The sequence below is a fragment of the Narcine bancroftii genome, chromosome 4 (genome assembly GCF_036971445.1).
Source record: "Narcine bancroftii isolate sNarBan1 chromosome 4, sNarBan1.hap1, whole genome shotgun sequence".
Lineage (NCBI taxonomy): Eukaryota > Metazoa > Chordata > Chondrichthyes > Torpediniformes > Narcinidae > Narcine > Narcine bancroftii.
The window spans coordinates 199,924,088-199,943,821 of NC_091472.1; the positions used below are offsets into that span (position 1 = coordinate 199,924,088).

General features: G+C 41.1%; 1 pseudogene; it reads right to left on the reverse strand.

Moving 5' to 3' along the window:
* Positions 1–14,677: 14,677 nt before the first annotated feature.
* LOC138762423 (probable G-protein coupled receptor 139) lies at positions 14,678–17,239 on the reverse strand (annotated as a pseudogene).
* Between the last annotated feature and the right edge of the window lie 2,495 nt (positions 17,240–19,734).

Here is a 19,734-nt window from a genome sequence, read left to right on the forward strand (position 1 = left end):
GTTACATAAAATGAAACATATTTATTCGGAGTTAGATGGGGACAAGAAGTTGTTACATTTTTTCATTCAATTTGACAGTGTTGCACAGTTAAATCATTTTGGTTCACAATAGGTAATTTATGAGAATGAATAACTGGGATAAAATTCCCATAGGATCCAATGCTATTTCTATTGGGAGATATTAGAGGGGTAACCCCTACACTGAAGTTGAATAAATATCAACAGAAATTTGTTCAACTTGCTTTCCGGATAGCTAGAGAATGTATAGAAACAACTTGGAAGTCAGATATTTATTTGGGATTTCATCATTGGCATGAAGATGTTAGGAGTTTTATACCACTTGAACAAAAATTACATAATTTAAGAAATAGGTACTATATATATATATATATATATATATATAAATATATAAAGTATAAAGAAAAGGAAATAAGATAACCCCCGTTTATTTCCTTTTCTTTATTCTTTCTATATACACCACATCTATTTGCAATGAATTTAAAATATTCTAATCGCTTAATTTATGGTTCAAAATTAAGAATTCAAACAAAAGATGATATCTGCTTTTAACTTTCTAAGTTGTGCCATTATACTACTTTGCTTAATATCCACATTAAAACCTTTAACATTCCATGAAACTAGGTTAATTGGTGTCATCTTCTGATTCATAGTTTAATTGCAAATTAATGAAAGTCCCGGCTGTCCCCGTCCAGCTCTGGACGCCACTGCTTCCTATTCAAACTGAAAAATGAAGCCATGAAAACATAGTATATTGTACCCTTGCCAAACTAAACTTACTAAACCCCCTCCCCCTCTTCCAGCCCACCCTGATCTGAATATCTCCAACCGCAGTTCAGAACTGTTCTGAAGAAAAAAGGTAACCCAGAATACTTCTGTTGTTGATCTTGATTCTCCTTAAAAACATCAAACAACTTATTTTTAAAAAAGGATTATTTAAAACTCTCCACTTCAAATGGAGTGGAGTTGTGAGATTTAGACGGTTGAAATCTGTACGGAAAGTGCTAATAAAAATATATTAATAGCGGAGAGCTGGCCAGGATGAGATGCCCAAGAGGACGAAGATATCCTAAACAAAGTGAGAGGGACTTCGGAGGTGGATCGAGAATCCTGGTTGAAGAGGTAGGCATGGAGACGGATACTATGGAAGAAGAGTTTAGTATCGTGGCGAACACCGAACTCATTAATGTGTTGGGCAACAACGGACGATGATGGAGCCTTTGCTAAGGGCGGAGAGTTTTATCTCTGAGATGAAAGGTCAGAGGGAATGGAAAAGACCAATCAAGGCTCAGAGTAGGAGTTGGTGTCGTAGACGTTGTTAGGGGTGGAGGATGGGGAGAGGAGAGTTGGATATGTCGAAGGTCAGAGTGGTAACATGGAGGGTTGGGGAGAGAAAGATGTGCGGTGCTAGGAAGATGAAGTCAAGGGGATATCCACAGTTGGGAATGGGGAAGTGAAGGTAGGGGTGGTCGGAAGAGTTGGTGAAATATTGAGGATGTCACTGGCGGAAGATGGAGCGTAGAGGAGGTCAGAAGGAAGGTGCAGGGTAGAGGTTTCGCAGTAGAGTAGAGGGTGAACACGTATGAATGTTGGGATTTCGCAAGAAAGCATGAACTCAAAGGAAGAGATAGGGGCATGTAGCCAGAGAAGTAAGGAGTAGGGGAAATTAAGGGGTGGCGGCATGTGGAATGGTGTCAGCCCTCACGGTGCGTGAAAGGTCGGGACCCTAGTAAGTGTCTGCTTCGTTGAACGCATCAGCTTGCTGGCGACAGGAGGAGTCGTGAGAGTTGTCGGTGACCTCCGCCTGCAAGCGAACAGGAGTTAGGTAATCCTATACAGACTGCTTACTCGATTTGCCTCTTCCTATGGTCAAGCATCCACCTGCCGACTCTGCCTTAGGTGTAACGTCCCCAATGAAATCCATCCCAGCTATGTTCTAGCATCTCCAATGATTCGAAATTCATGGGATTGACGCTCCAGTTCATTGACCCATTCTACCAGGACCTGCAGGTGGGTACACTCCCTGCAAAGACGATCTGGGCGGCAGGTTTGGCGGATTGGTTAGCGCAATGCCTTTGCAGCACCAAAAATATTTGTTCGAATCCTGCGCTGTCTTAAAGGAGTTTGTCCATTCTCCAAGTGTCGACATGAGTATCCCCCTCTTCCTCACACCTTTCTAAATTTATCGGAGGTTCTATAATTGCGTGCAGTTTGGGATGCTCGGACTGGTGGGCTAAAATAGCCTGTTACCTTGCTGTTTGTCTAAATTTATTTATTTTTAATTAAAGATACTTTACTTAACAGCATTACATAAGAATTAGAATCATGATTTATTGTCATGAACATGTTATGTCATTCGGTGTTTTGAGGCAGCATCACAGTGCAAACTTACATATTATAACCATCGTACGACACTACTGTAACTTTAAATAATTATAACAATAATAGTGCATGAAAAGTAAGGCAGTGTCTTTGGTTCAATTATTATTCAGGAATCTGATGGCAGCGGGGAAGAAGCTGTCCTTAAGCCTTTGAGGGCTCATCTTAAATCTCCTGTAGCTTTTCTCGGTGCTAACAGAATGAAATGGCTTGAGTGGTAGAGGTTCTTTGTGAATAGATGCTGCATTTTTAAGACACCGCCTCATACAGATGTCCACGATGAAGTGACGACTGGTGCCTGAGATTTCGTAGACCGAATAACAAGTCTCTGGATTTTATTTGTGTACTGTAAGTTGGCACCTCCATACCAGGCAGGTATAAGGTGATAAGTCTACTTTTCGTTACCTTATAGTGTTTAAGGTGTATTACGGAGACTATCAATTTCGGTTTTTTGAAACTGATCATGAAGCAATGATTTTTGCTGATTCATTGCCAGATATAAGAGGAAAAAGACGTAGTCCACCATTATCTCCTAAAGAAAAATTTGGTAGCTCTGGAAACAGAAGAAATGGCATAAATGGGAGAAAAGGGAATGGAAAGAGTCTACCTCCTTCCTAAATGGGATCTTTGAGATTAGGATCTTCTGGATGAAAAGAATAATTTTCTAATTCTATTTTTTCTTTTGTTATTATGATAATTTGATGTTACTGACTGTTTGGCTGGGGTGGGAGAGATTTGAACTAAGTTCTTTGCTAGTCAACAGTCACTGGTGGGTAACCCACAGCCAATTTTTGTTTAGGGATTACTACATTTTGGGTAGTTTTTTTTGGGGGGGGTTCTTTTGTTCCTTTATTTTTTTTTATTTTTGTTATTTTAATTTTTTTTAGTTTTTAATTAGTAATTTTTTTATTGGAGGGCATATTGTTGGTATTTAGTAATAATAGTAGATATGTGAAAGTTGACATTTGCTACTTTTAATGATCAAGAATTAAATAGTACTATTTAACGTAAGTGAGTTTTGGCGTATATTTAGAAAATGAAAATTGATATTGCCTTTTTACAAGAAACACATTTGAATGTGAAGGAAAGCATGAAATTAAAAAGGGATTGGGTTGGGCAGGCATATTCTTCTTCATTTAATTCTAGAGCTAAAGATGTAGCAATTTTGATACATTAAAATTTATCTTTTGAATTACAATCAATGGAGGAAAAGACAGGATGTATTCTTAAATTGAATTGTAAGATTTGTAGTTAGTTTTGGACTTTACTTAATATTATGCTCCACATGCAGATGATGAAGTATTTATTTTTATGTTTAGGTCAAGCTAATCATAAAGTTTTAGTTGGTGGTGATTTTAATTGTGTTTTGGGACCTTTATAATATAAATCTCTGAAGAAAGTTAAAAAATCCAAGATGGCAATCCAGGTCCAAGTGTTGATGAAAGATCTTAATTTAGTAAATATTTGGAGACGTCTTAATCCGACAGAGAAAGATTTTTCCTTTTATTCATCAATTGTGACCGCCCATCCAATCCATTAACTCAGTCCTCCCTTAAATTTCCTCCATTCCCGCTCTTCTGCCCTGCCCACTCTCGCCCAGACACACCAAATACTGGATTCACCCTGCAATTAAGTACCATCCCATCTGCCTCCGCATCCAGCACATTAGAATCCGTAATTTGCGACATTTACAACATGAACACATCTTACCCCTCTCCCTCTCCCTCTCCCTCTCCCGCTACCCCCCCCCCCTCTCTCTCTCTCTCTCTCTCTCTCTCTCTCTTTTTCTCCCACCCCCCCCCCCACCACGGTCGTATGGAGTCCTTTTGTATTTAGTTGAGCAACCTAATTTGGAGTGTTTTTGGACTGGCTTACTTGACTGACTGTCCTGGGGTGATGGGGCATTTGGCACTTCTTTCTTTCACTCATGGGCATAAACTAAAAAGGTCTGAGTTTTATTTCCACATATACACTTTTTAATAATTTCTGCATCATTGGTAATAGAGGCATAACGTGGGGTTAATTTGGGTAAGCATATGTAGTTATAGTTATGAATAAAGTAGTATTACAATTGACCCCCTTTTGTATTGTATCCTCTGTTGTTGCTACCCATATAAATTCTTCTGACTTTCTCTTTATTTTTAAAATATTTGTATTGGGTTTGACATATAAATTCTACATACACAGTTTTATAATTAAACAAATAACAGGGCATATCATATACATTCACAAATTAATATAAAAATGAAATCGAAACCTTATCCATATTTGTTTATATAACAATATTTCTTTAAAAATAATCCTGGAAAGGAAATAATTAAAACTACATTAGACAATCCCGTGATCGAAACAAATGGAAAATTCTGTAAAATTCAATGAGTGATTTGTCAGCCATAATTAAACACATATTAACAAGTTAATCTAAAAAAAAAAGAAATAAAAAGAAAATAGATAACAAAAAAATCTAAAACGAAATCTAATGGACCCCCTCCATCAAATCAATGTTCCTTTGTAGAAAAGGATGTAAAGATATGAATCAAATAGCGACCTTCATAAAATAGGCAGGAAATCACTGGAACATCCAAATTTTTAAATCAGTCAACCATGATAGTATTTTATAAATGGTCCCCATACCTTTTCAAATTAAAACTTTCTATAATTTTCAAAAACGCTAAATAGGACATTACGACATATAAGCACTGTGCATGAGTAGGTGAAGAGTCATCGTTCCATATCATTAACATTGCTCGTCTAGCAATCAACATGATGAAAGATCTCACCCACTTCATCCTGCACCTAAGGGTCGTCACCCATATACTCACACTTAGCACAACCTTGTATGCACGTTATTACCCCAAAGTATCATATTGCTTACGTCATCATCGGAAGTTGGCACAACTTCCAATATAGGAACTTAGATGACTGTATGGCACCTCCCATGCCCGCGGAACCATGCGTGGAGTTCATTGATTAGAAATCTCCCACTATGTAATGGTTCCCGGACTGAGAGTTCATCCGCACAAGTCAGGGGAAGCATGGCGCAACTGGCGTTGGTACGACTTGCCCTCTTACTTTGGTTCTGACACAGAACTTGACCCATCAATATGCACCGTCTTCAACCTGTCATTTAAAACTGCGTGAGCTGTTCCATCTGTGTCTAGCATAAAAGATTTCGGGGGCATCACCGGTCCCTAAAAGGACCGCATTAAACAGGCTGAAGTGATTTGTGAACAGCATCATGCCAGAGGAGCACATGCATACAAAGTTGTAATCATTATCAGCTTAAAGAAAACATCGATTACCTCATCAGTGATGCCAGGCATTTCTCCCGACCAAGTTATATACCGACGGCGAGGAATGTTCCCTGTTTGAATTCCTGACTTTCTCCAGCATTGTGGTTTTACACAATGAAATAAACAGGGACGAATGACAAAATAATTGAAGGATGAAAATCCCAAAATGCTATTGAAATATCCAAAAGAACATCCTGACGATAGAATAACATAGTGGCGGGAAATTACGTACCAGGGATGCCGATGCCCGTAATAACTGTTTGCAGTACTTGCCTGCAATACATTATGTTGTGGCTTTTGAATCTTCCACCTGTATAGAAATTGCAAATGATTCCTAATATTTGATATTGATCAATTAATATTTACGTCAGGAATTAGTTTCGCATGAATACAAGAGTCTATCTTTGTTCAATTTCGTCCAACCCAAACGTTCCAAATATCAGTGCAATTTCCAGGGACGGTCAGTCCGATCTGTGATTTAGGCACTATTCTGTCACTTTCCGAAAGAACAAATAAGTATCCATTGTTTAAATCTACGCACCATAATTAATGTTAATTACTAATATAATACAAACCATTCTCCTCTGCTTCAGTGAAAGTTGACTATCCCCAATGGGGAAACTTATTGATTCTTCATTCATCAATGCATCAATAACAATGATCTCGCCATCATTTCCCTGATTTTTTAAGAAGTCCGAACGGACTCTGTGAACCTGATAATCAATACATTAGCTCAGCCCCGTCACCATGTTCCCATTGTGAGTGCATGTTCCATTCCAGTACTTCCGCTAATAACTTCAATTTATCAACCAATTTAATGACTTTGAATGATATTATCTCAGTTCGTCTTCAGCCCATTGTAGCTTCATTTCAGCTCTTTGATTGGCAGGTTGTAGTGGGCTCCACGCATCATGTCCGCACACTCACCAAAGTCACACCAACAGACAGCAAAATACAAAATATCAGCCGTGGCGCCAGGTCAAGGTATGCATGCTCCGACTGATCCCTACAGGTTCTATTCTGGGGAGAGAATGGTGAGTTTATTGACATACTAGGCATATGTGTGTCCAAATATTTTAATTGCTGCAACCCAACTGGCGCTTCATGAAAATGAATAATGCTCCTCATGAAAGTAAAAAGATGGTCGATACAAAAGATATAATAATCATAAATATTCAAAGTTAAGGCAGTGCAAGAATACAAGATTTGTACTTTTGCTCCAGATGTTACTTTACCTGGCGTCAGTGCAATCCTTAATCAATGAGGCACAGGAAGGTTCAAGACCCTCATTGCCTTTGGAAAGAAACTTGATAGAACCTTACTCTCTCGTCCACAACATTCACTCATGTCAACCTGACTGAGATAGTTACAAGAGGTTATCACGAGGATGATGTCGGACCTTTTGAATTTGACTGCTTTCTGAGATGCATCAAGTACTTGCATCCAATGGATATGATCAAGCCAGAGATAGATCAAGGATTGTGTTTCACCTTCCACGGATGTTTGCTTTCCTGGATCCACGAATTAGCGAATTCCATACAACCAATTGGTGTAATTTATACAATGCCCAGGAAGAATGTTATAGCGTGCACAACGGCACGACTAATGTCCTCATTCTGTCCGTTACCAAAACGTTTTATTCCTAACCTCCATGTTATACATTTTTTAAAAGGGGACCATGACATACCAGATGAAAACTCAAATTGGTGATGCAGGGAATGAGGTTAACTGTTGTTCTCACGGTTGAAGGTGAGACAGGGTCCACGTCCTCAGATCATATGAACGAATTTATACGGAATGGGTAAGTTTCACCAGGGTATTCGCAGCCCCACAATTTAAGTGAGCTCCATATGCTCTCTCTGCACTCCTGTAACATTATCAATGCTGGTGGGTAAGATCGGCAATTGCGACCGGTTAATCCATGGATAACGATGGCTCAGATGAAATTCCAGGGGATTCGGGAGATATTACGAAGATCTAACAGAAAACGTCACCGCAGTTACTTTTAAACTAGCCATTCAGCAGACCATCTGTCCCACGGTCAAAAAAAAACTCAGTGATCCTGAGGCCGAAGTGAAGCAGAACAACGCCCTGGTGTGTGTGTGTGTGTTGTGGGCGGTGTATATGCATTACTGGTATGTTGCAAGTTCTTTTGATTGTAAGCATTTTCTCAAACAGATGGGAACTTCGTTACTCACTTTCCAAGAGATATATCATAATGCAAAGAAACACTTGAATCTTTTGACTAACTCGATCCACTTTACAACTACGACTGTGTGGCTCGTTACCACAATATAATGTCAACACCTGCAAAAGGTGCATGCAGTTGCAACTCCTGGAAGATAGAGTAAGGGAACAGAGTTGCAGCTGGATGAACTGCGGATCATAAAGGAGGCAGAGGCAGCGATAGATAGGATTTATAGGGAGGCAGTGACCCCCAACAGTTAGGAGACAGGGAACTAGGTGACTGAGAAAAGAGGAAGGGGGAAAAGGCAGTTGTGACAGAGAATATAGATGTATTTTAGGAGATAAATTGGGAAAGGTTTGTTAGAGTAGGTTACATGCAAACACTTTAAAACAGATATTATTTGAAATACTGGAGCTCTGCCCAATGCTAGACATAACGGGTCCTCACAATGTTTGCAAGAGCTCTGAAGAGAGTGCAAGAATATTCACTACCTGATTATTGTTTACAAAAGGCAACAGATGAAAGATCGTGCTGGAGCTGCCGATTGTCTGGAAGAGAACTTGTTGTTCTAGGAAGGTCATGAGGATTTGCAAGCAGACAGAGTCAAACAGGTTTTCACTCACAGAGAGAGAGAACGAGTGACATAGAGATCACCTGTGCAGTTTTACACCCAAGAGACGTGGCTGGGACTGGAACAGGACAAGCTCGCAAGTTTTTAGAGTGTCCAATTTTGAAAGACGGCCTGGACAAAGCCCTTGTGGTTCATGGAAGAGGAGAGGACTGACTGTCTAATGTTTCATTTGGAATAAGTAAAACAAGAAGGAACTCTGTGGTGACCTGAAGAAAGAGGTTATCATCTGGAGAACCCTGAAGAGGAAACTTTAAAAATCAGCAAGACACTGGAATGGCTGATGGAAGTACATCAGTTGTGGATGTCCTGGAAAAAAAATCTCTCTCTGAAAACTGACAAGAACCTCCCTGAGCAGTAACCATTTACCTTTCAAGCACCAAAGCCTGGTGGTCTTTATAAATATTAAATTCTATGCACAGTATAAGAATTACCTGCAACCAGTGAATGTGGAGGATTGGGAAGTGAGATTGGACTGTGAACTAAATAACTTTTCTCAGCTTACATACACATGCACTTAAAAGCAGAAGGTGATTAAGTTGGGTTAAGTAAGTCAATAGAGTTGAGTTAAAGTTTGATTCTATTTTTATGTTTAAAGATAACTAAAAATAACTTTTGTTTAAGTAACCATTTGTCTTGCTGAATATCTATTGCTGCTGAGTTTTGGGGTCCTCTGGGCTCGTAACAGTGCAGAATATCCTTCCAGCCATTCTCCTCATCAACAAGTCTACTGCTTTAGATACTTCTGCGGGACAATCTACAGAAGACAAGTCAAAGAGGTCGGTTCTCTGGCACAGGGGCTAGACCCTTGGATCAGAGACAAATGGGGTAGATACAAGGGCTTTTGTAGTGGGGACTCGCTGGTGAGAAGAGCAGAGAGGAGCTTTTCTGGATGAGATGGGGGCTCCCGGTTGGGTGTTGCCTCCCAGGTGCAAGGGTCATGGATGTATTTGAGTCCACAGCATTTTCAGGAGGGGGAGGGGGAGCAGCCAAAAGTTGTGGTCCAGGTGGGGACCAATGACATAGTTCGAAGTGGGAATGAGGTCCTGAAAAATGATTACATAAAATTAGGAAAGATGTAGAAAATCAAGACTGTAATGCTGGCAATCTAGTGAGGGTACAATTAGGAAGTCGTGGGGGATGAATGTGTGGCTCTGAGCTGTTGCAGGGGACAGGGGTTACGATTTCTGGATTATTGGGATCACTTCCGGTGAATATCTGACCTGTACAAAATGGATTGGCTGCACGTGAACTGGAGCGGGAGCAATATCCAGGTGGACATGCCTGCTAGAGCTGTTGGGGAGGATTTAAACTAATTTGGCAGGGGGTGGGAATTAGAATGAGAGTACGGAGATTAGAGAGGAAGAACACCTATATTGCAAAGAATGGAGGAAACAGTACATAAAAATAAATGAAAGAGGGGAAGGTAGATGGTACCAAAAGGAGTATATATGGAGGACATTCTCTCAGATGCAGACACTTTAATGCAAGGAGCATTGGAAATAAGGAGGATGAGCTTAAGACACATGGAAATATGATATGATATTGTGGCCAACATTGAAACTTGGTTGCAGGAAGGGGCTTTTTGGCAGTTAAATATTCCATGATTCCATTGGTTTAGGCATGATAGAACATGAGATATAAAAGGTTGAGTAGTCGCACTGCTTATTAGAAAACACATTACAGCAGTGCTGTTACAGGATGGTTCAGTGAGATTGTCCAGGGAGGCTATTTGGGTAGGAGTGAGGAATGGCAGAGGCATGAATACATTAATGGGAGTGTATTATAACTACCAAATGAGCTGAGGGAATTAGAGAATATTTGTATATAAACATGAGGTGGTAGTTATGGGAGATTTCAACTTTCTGACATTAACTGGGACGCACACACAGTAAGAGGGCTGGTTGAGGTCGAGTTTGTTCAGTGTGTACAAGAGAGTTTTCCTCATCAGTGGGTTTAATAACCGATTGGAGAAGGGGCAGTATTGGATCTCCTATTAGGGAAGAGATGGGTCAGGTGACAGAGGTTCATGTTGGGGAACACGTTGAGTCTAGTGATCATAATACTATTAATTTTGAGGATAGTAATTGAAAAGAATAGAGATGGACCAAAGGTTGAGATTCTTGATTGGATAAAAAGCACATTTCGAGAGGTTGAGCAGTTGATGTAGCCTATTTTGATTTTAGTAAGGCTTTTGATGAGGTTCCGGAAGAAAGGTTACTGAAGAAGCTTCAATCTTTAATGATTCATAAAGATTGGTTCTGAGGTGGATGGAAGATAGGCACCAGAGATTCATTGTGGACAATTGTCTGTCTGAATGAAGGCCGGTGATGACTGGTGTTCCTCAGGGATCAGTGTTAGGTCTTTTGTTGTTCATAATTTATATTAATCATTTGGATGACGGGGTAGTAAATTCAGTGATTAAATATACGGACGACACAAAAATAGGGGAAGTTGTGGATAGTGAAGAAGCTTTTCATGGACTACAGAAAGAGTTGGACCGTTTAGAAAAGTGGGCTGAAAGGTGACAGATCGAGTTTAATATAAATAAATTGACGTGATTCATTTTTGGAAAAATAACCAAAATAGGACGTATGCAGTGAAGGGGAGGGCATTGTGGAATGCTGAGGAAAACACTGATCCTGGAATAATGGTTTGGCGTTCCTTGAAGGTAGATTCCCATGTAGATAGGGTGGTGAATAAGGCTTTTGGCATGATGGCCTTAATAAATCTTAGCATAGAATATAGGAGCTCGGAGGTGATGTTAAGACTGTTTCAGGCTTTGGTGAGGCCGAATTTAGTGTATTGAGTCTGTTCTGATCTCCAAATTATAGGAAGGATCTAAATAAGGTGCAGAGGGTGCAAAGAATGTTTACAAAACTGTTGACTGGATTGCAGTATCTTGAATACGGTGAAGGTTTGAGTAGTCTTTGGAGCGTAGAAGGTTGAGAGGGGATTTGATAGAGGTATTTAAAATTATGAAGCAAATAGATAGAGTAGCTATGAATAGGCTCTTTCCCCTGGGGGTAGGGAAGATTGGTACAAGGGGACATAAGTTAAAGTTTAGGGGACAAAACTGTAGGAATTATATAAGAGGATGCTTGTTCACTCAGAGTGGTAGCTGCGTGGAATGATCTGCTGTAAGAAATAGTTGCGGCAGGATCAGTTCTGTCATTTATGAGGAGGCTAGATGAGTACATGGATATGAGGGAGTTGGAGGGTTATGGGCATGGGAGTGGGTACGTGGAACTAGTGGAGTAAATCGGTGCAGACTAGAAGGGCCGATATGGCCTGTTTCCGTGTTGTAAATTGTTATATGGATTCAAGCAGTGACAATCCTGGGAATATGTTAGTAGAACCGTAAACGTTTTATACTTGCGGGGAAATTCTTATTTCTTTGGCTTGGCTTCGCGGACGAAGATTTATGGTAACAAGAGAAACACACACACACGCACACAAAAACACCACACACACAAACACACACACACACACACACACACACACACACACACACACACACACACACACACACACACACAAACACACACACACACACACACACACACACACACACACACACACAAGGGGAAACCAGTAAGTTTGAAATTATCCTTATTGGATACAGGTTAACCACGGATGATCGCAACGTCCGATGATACAATGCGGAATAGAACAAGTAGTATCCGCCAGCCCTCCCCAACAAGAAGGCACCATATACCAATTAATAAATATATGCAAATCGTGAAACACGGACACAGCAGACTCTCCCTGGTGTCAGCCACAAATATTCCCCACTGTTTACTGGCATATACCTTTGAATTAGGCCTCGAGCGTCGCCCACGAAGTGGATCAGACCATCGCCTGATTTTCTTTTACTAATGCTGGACATATTACGCGTCGTATATGTACTTGTCACCTTTGCATAGGAGTGGAACGAATTGGAAGTTGTCTTTAACTATCAGTGGGTCTCTACATGATTGCAATTATGAAATTACTGAACTCTACCTGCGTAGTCAGGTGACGCCCCTGGGTGCAAGCACATGGAAATTGTTACGATTATCTCCTTTCCAATCTGTCGGGTAACGTTCTTTGTTCCAAGGATAGTGACCAGTGGAGTACCTTGATGTATGGTGCATTTTGCAATTTGTATTTTCAATCGAAGCAATTTGCTTATTGGAAGATGGACGTTAAGAAAGGAGATGATTTAGAAGTGTGTTGGCAAAAGTCCAGACATGCTTTTTCAATGTTAGAAGTGAAGGGTAAGGCATACAGGTGTAGGGAAGTTTGATGACCAGAATCCCGGGTTCTGGTCAACTGTACGTAGGAAGCACTCGGGAGATAAATGTGGCATGGATCACGTATGTACCAGGAGGAATTTCGGGAAGAGAGGAGAAAGGGATAAAGAAATCCGGTTTGTGGTGTGGGACAAGAGATGGATCTGGTAGATAGCTTTGAGGATAGCACCAGGAGCTTTTTATCAGTAAATTAAGGGAAAACCGTGCAGCAAGAAAAGAAAATGAGACCGGTCAGTAAACAATAAATTCAGCTCTTCATGAAGTCACATGAGATTCACACTGTCCTTAACTATTATCCCTGTTATAATTTGAGGCTAAAGGCATGGAGATGGTATGACTTTGAGCTGGTCAATAGTAGTGACTTGAGAGTAGTTTGCATTATAGATGTTCAGATGCCAAGGTACTAATCCACATGAAGCTAGATAAAACTCTTGATCCTACTTGTGTGTGTGGATGTGTGTGCGTGCGTGCGTGCGTGCGTGCGCGCGCGTGCGTGTGTGCGTGCGTGCGTGTGTGTGTGTGTGTGTGTGTGTGTGTGTGTGTGTGTGTGTGTTGTGTGTGCGTGTGTGGATAGATGAAATGAAAATTTGTGCTAGTTTGGTTGAGATTAATGAGTCCTTAATATGTATAGGTGTAGTACCAGAATACCGGAGAGGCGCAAAACATTTGCCTTTGCTCAGGGAAGGATGCCGGGAAAAGTCTCGGATCGACCGGCAAGTGAGGTGAACATCTGAGGTATGATACCAGATAGGATTCTGACGGAGAAAATATAATGCCGTGGGATGGATAAGAACTGCTTAGGTAACCACATGGTTTCATACCTGGGAGGTTATGTCTCATGAATTTGATATTTTACTGAAGATGAGGCGAGAAGCTCTGTGGTCAGAGCTACAGAAATTGAAGGCAATCATGACAGAAACAGTTCTGAACATATTGTGCTCTGGTAGGCTGCACGAGAACTTCGGAACGCAAGGTATCTAAGGCTAGAAAGCAGATCGAACAGTCATCTGGCTTCATTAAAGACAGCATAAAGTGTGATGGAAGATCGTTTTTGAACGACAGGACTTTAGATCGTGACGTGCAAAGTGTTAGTCATCCACAACAATGCTTGAATTCAAAATGTAGACCACAGTATTGGCACGCTTGGGAACATTTCGTCTCATGGATAATGAGAAACTTTGACAAAGATTGTAGCCAGATCATGATCATTTGGCCATTTGTGCAGAGCAGTGATTGATGTAAAGGAATATAATGAGGAGCAGTTTAGGACGTCTCGGCTTGCAGAGACAAAAGAGTGAATGGAAAGAATGGTGATAGACAGCAGATGGATATCAGATTACAGGTGTATACAACTTTATGGCTCTAACCCAAACGTTTGATTCGTTAAGGCCGCACATCAAACGACTTCTAAACCATCCCATAAACTTGCCGAGCGAATTTGTCCTTGGACTCCATCTCTTCCTCCCAATCAAACATTCCTGTTATTAATCACTGTCTCTGCCTTCCTGTTGAACTTCTGAAGTTCAAGTATGCTATCACAGGGATCCCAGAAATCAAGCCGTAGCAAACAAGGAGTGGGTTACCGAAAATACGAGAATTTGACATAATATATTTTTGGTAAATAATGTGATAATGGAACATAAGATCTTTTTCTTTAAATTTGTGTGGCCTCAACTTATCAGTAAAATATGCCATCGACAGGCGTGCCGTACCGGATGGGCATTGAAGAGGGAGCATGGACCATATTACTCAGGTTGTAGAAGGTATATTATCCATTGTGCAGAGATATGATGCCATTGTATTCATTTTATTCAGTGATATTCATTTGCTATCAACTTGTCCCTTTCCCCTCGACCTCTCCGCATGTTTCTATGATTCATGTTCTAATAACTCGAAGCAGAGAACTGAACGGATATTGCACCGCATTGACAAATGCCTGTCTGAATTTTGCTTGGGTCACCACATATATAAACGTGTTTGTGCACAAGCTTAAGTTCTGCAGCATATATCCCAGCTGGCCGAAAATATATTCGGAATCGTTGTAATCATTCGGGTTTTTTCCTGCAATGTTATAATATAAGTAATCAAGAACAGTCGTTAACCACAAAAGGATAAAACACACGGAAATAGTGAACAATAAAACTATCGACCTCCTCCTGCTCTCCATCTGTAGGTCACTCTGATTCTCTCCATTGCTTTGACCCCCCAGCGCCGTTCGGATACGACTGACCACTAAAATGTGCCGGACGACACAATAAAATAAGAATGAATGGGAGCAATGGGGTGGGGATTTTGTCCAGTTTACTTAATATCTGCCAGCCTGGCTCACTATAATTACCATTTTTAAAATCACAGTACCAAGCCACATGGTTAATTATCTCTCGCGGTTCAAATATAAAACAGAATGGAACATTTTTCAAATAGAGCAGGACGCCAGTTATTCCCAGAACCAGGTCTGCAGTTTTACCGGTGCAATGTTTTGTTTTAAGCCTCTCGCAGCAAATGAGGACAAAGCGATCGGAGGAAAAAGTGACGGTAAACCAAACTGAACAATCTTTGGACACGCACATGAGGTCAAATATCACGCTGCAGATGGGGTAGATGTCCAGAAAGGTTTCGGGAAAGTGAAAGCTGATCCGCCTTAACATGACGGCGGTGACTGCAGACAGTAGATCTGCCGCAGCCATGCCCAGCAGATAACGGCAGGTGCAGGTGGAGAGGCCGCACTTTGCTTGGGACAGGATCGCAATTGCAACAATATTCACTGTAAAGAGAGGAACATAACTAGCATTTTTAACCGAAAAGGTCTCCGAGTCTTACCTCACTAAGGAAATTCAATAGACAACGGTCTAAAGCGTTGGTTTGTGTATGGTTGCAAAATTGAAATGCAGACTAAATCATAGGCGATCGACAAGTAGAAATTGTAAAATGAATTTCACCGAAACGGAACAGGCAAGATACAGCTGTACATGCTCAAGAAACTAGCTACCTTTACGTTATATAAACACAAACTCACGGAGCTCGAGGAATGGGAAATATACACGTTATGCTGCCTGCAGTCGCTGGATCCTTCTGCTGCCTTCCCTTGATCTAAAAAGGTCAATTTGGGGAAACTGCCAGAAAAAAACAGCTTTTGTATCCACGGCAATTGATGCAACATGTATGTGCAGTTGTTGGACCATGTGAAAGGTGACAAACAGAATGGATATTAGGTGCACAGGACAGATTTCAAACAGGAGGTCCACGTATTTTTCTCAGTGACGATTCGATCGAGGTCAGCTAAGATCAACGTTTGGGCATAATGGGTCTTTGGATCAAACAAACAAACTATCAAATAGTAAGGGATAAATAACTGGAGTGTTGAAATATTTTATTCGGAAAATCTGGATGGCATTGAGTGTTGGATGGGATGGGACAGCTAGAATAAAGGTAACAGAATATGCTGCATTTCTGGTTAAAGAATGAGCTACAGTCCGTCCCTCTGTTGATTCTCCCTCACGTCGAATTAATAAAACGTCTGACGAAAACATTTCGCCCTAAAGTATTATTTATATTTATTTTCCACAGATGCTACCTATTATTCACTGTATACGCGCTGACTGATATAACATCTGATTTTCAATTCGGGCATCTGTTTTATTGTAATTTACTAAGGAGATTTTTTTTAATCTGCTTCTGTGATCAGGAGGGTGTTCATATATAGAATTAAAACGAATTTTGAGTGACAGAAAAAAAAAAACAGCTTCCATCTGGAGTTATGAAACAGAACACTATAAAAAGACTTGCATTTACCATCTAAGCGAAGACATGATTGTGAGACGAGAATTGATTCGAGTTGTAACTTGCCCCAGAATATGAGACGTCCTAAATCGGTGAGAATGTTTACGGCGTGGACAAATGTGGTGGAGTGATGGCATGAAACCTGCGTTTCTCCCGGAGGATGGAACAGGCTTGGGGTAGAGGCAGGCAGTGAGAACACAGAAATCTGGCATATTTGAATCGCCAGACTGAAAAAATAACTAGCTGACACAATTTATTATACAACCTTGAGAGTCAGCATAAAATAACAATAACGCATGTAAAAACAATATATTTATCCAATAACGTGACAGTGCCGACCCGATGATAGATTCCCTATCACTGCCATACGAGCAGCCTGTCAGGCAACAAAGCAAGAAACCCGCAGGCTTTCACTCATATAACGAATAAACAATAAATTACCAGGAACTCCGCTAAAGACGATGATAATATAGAAACATTTGCATGTGGGGGAGAGCGGAGCTTCCAGAGAAAACCAATGCAGACTCGGGTGAACGTACAAATTCTTTACAGATAGCGTCGGATACAAACCCGGTTGTCTTGCATTATCATGTTGAATGAACACATATTTTCGAGGCAATTGTAGGGCTGTCGTTACAACTTCAGTGTATTTGTTCATTGTACAAATGTAGATTAAAATAAACTCATTGTTACCGCTGTCGTCATGAAAGTGCGTTGCTGCAAACCTCCGAACTCCAGCTCAGTGACGAGGAATCAGCTGATTATAATTATCAAATGCGGGCATAAACGCCTCTTAGACACGCTTTAATCGCTTAAAATTATGTTCTTGCATTCCGTCAACGTTAAATATTCATTTAATTTTTAGTTGATTGTTTTCATCTCTCGCCACACACCTTTGTTCCTATTTCTGTATCCATGAGACTTAGTCCAGGGATATACCACGAACTTGATCGTGTCCCGCGCTATCTATAAGGAGTTTGTTGTTCTCCCCGTGTCTGCGTAGGTTTTCCCGGGGCCTCCGGTTTTCTCCCACCATTTGAAACGTACCGGGGTTGTAGGTTAATTGCAGGTTAAATTGAGCTGCACGAACTCTTGGGCCGAAATGGCCTGTTACCGTGCGCCATGTCTAAAATTCAAACCAAATCCGACAGGAGAGGTTGGTTAAATTGTATAACATATTTCCTTAATTTCTGGACTATGTCTCCTTTGCTCTGGCTTGAACAATGATGAGATATTTATATTATATCAGGCATATTTTACCTACAGAATACTTCATCCTGTAATAATATTATATTTCAGAGATCCATCTGCCATATCAATTTTGTGTTTGAATGATGTGGTCATTTTCAAGGCGCCTTTTAGCTCCAAAGGCCTGGGAAAAGAGATGTGGATAGAGGGTGATATAAAAACAGGTAAAGTATTTCTGCTTTTCAGACTCTACAGGAGCAACATATTGGACAAATATCAGTCGGGCACAGCCATGCCAGTCCTTCAGGTCACGGGATAGCAGGAAGGAGCCATACCCCTGGGAACAAATCAGCAGGAATTGTGTCAGTTAACATCTCGACAATGTACATGTTAAATGATTATAACTGAAGTTCAATGAATTCATGCGAACGAGTCAGATGTGATCACATCAAAAGTGCAGGGTGCAGGTAGACGGCCGACCAGTTGATAGATCAAAAAGAGTAAGCAAACCATGCAGATATCACCTGTGACCATTCACCTCTATCGAATGCATATCGGGCTGGACACTCGAGACACTGGAGAGCAAACGAACAAAAGCAATCTGTACTCGATACCCCTGCGGCCGTTCACATCCATCAAACGTGGAGCGTTTGTGTACTGTTGAGGGGAGGACATAGGAGGCGCACATCACGGTCGTTAAGCCTCTGGGATCGATGATAGTCTTGTGGCGAAAATGGAAAATAATGACAAGAGGCAAGGTGTAATGATGGGGGAATCCATATTCATGGGGAACCAATGACAGTTTCAATGCAAGATATTCAAATGCCGAATGTTTTGTGGTGCTCGAGTCCGGGAAGTCTCATGCTTAATTGACGCCATTCTCAAGAGGGAGTGAGAGCATCATGTTGTAATCCGTATAGAGAATGATAATGCAGGTAGGAAGGGTGCCGAGGACTTGCAAAATGTCTTCAGCGAGTTGAACGCAATATTGAAGATCAGGAACTGCAGGACTGTGATCTCAGGATTGCTAATGGTGACACGTGCTCGCTTGGTAAGAACTATGAGGTTAAAGTAGTTCAGAACGTGCCTAAAGAGTTTGTACTGAACGGCGGACTTGGAATTTCTGGATGATTGTACTGTGCTCCAAGGAACGGAGGACTGAAACCGGCGGGCGGTTTGTCTCTGAACTGGAGGAGACTAATATCCTGCGCAACGTCTTGCTCGTGTGTGCCCCAAACTTGGTTTACGGAAGTTAATAACAAGAATGAGACGAAAGGAAACAGAGAATATGGTGGATAAGTTGATGCAGTGTGTTGTCCGTTTGTGAGAAAACGCAGGACGTGGAGGGGGACGTAAATGTAACAGACTGGAGGGGCTAAAATGTGTTTATTTCAATGAAACAAGTATTACGAATGAGGTGGTTGAATTGTAGGTGGACGGTCACCGGCGCGAAACTCGTTGCAAGCCACCACATCTGTCATCAAAGCGAAGACCACATTACATCCCCTAGTTTCGCACACTTGTACCGGCCCCACTAGCCAGTAGGTAGTTTACGGCTTAATACGTGGAGCAGCTGGGTTTCTTTTCCTGAAGGAATGAAACGGAATGTCACTCCAGATCATGGGGCCGAGAAGACGCTGGAGAATCAATCCCAATATATGTACCAGCAACGGGTCTTCGTGTGATGCACTCTAAGAAACCATTTGGTAATTTTTTTTCCTGCTCTTCCAATTAATCACAGTTCTGTACATGGACCAAGCATATCGGAAGCGGGCACTGTTTGTCTCGCCTGCGCGTTTCAGCATGGGACCCGTAACACATACAGTACTTCTTGACGCAACCATAGGCTGATACAGGTACAGTTGTTCATATGTTTTAAAATGAAATAAGATGGAACGAAAAAGAGGGGGAGAATTGCTGTTGTGCTGAGAAGAGTATCAATTCAGTGGGTTCACTGAGAGATGA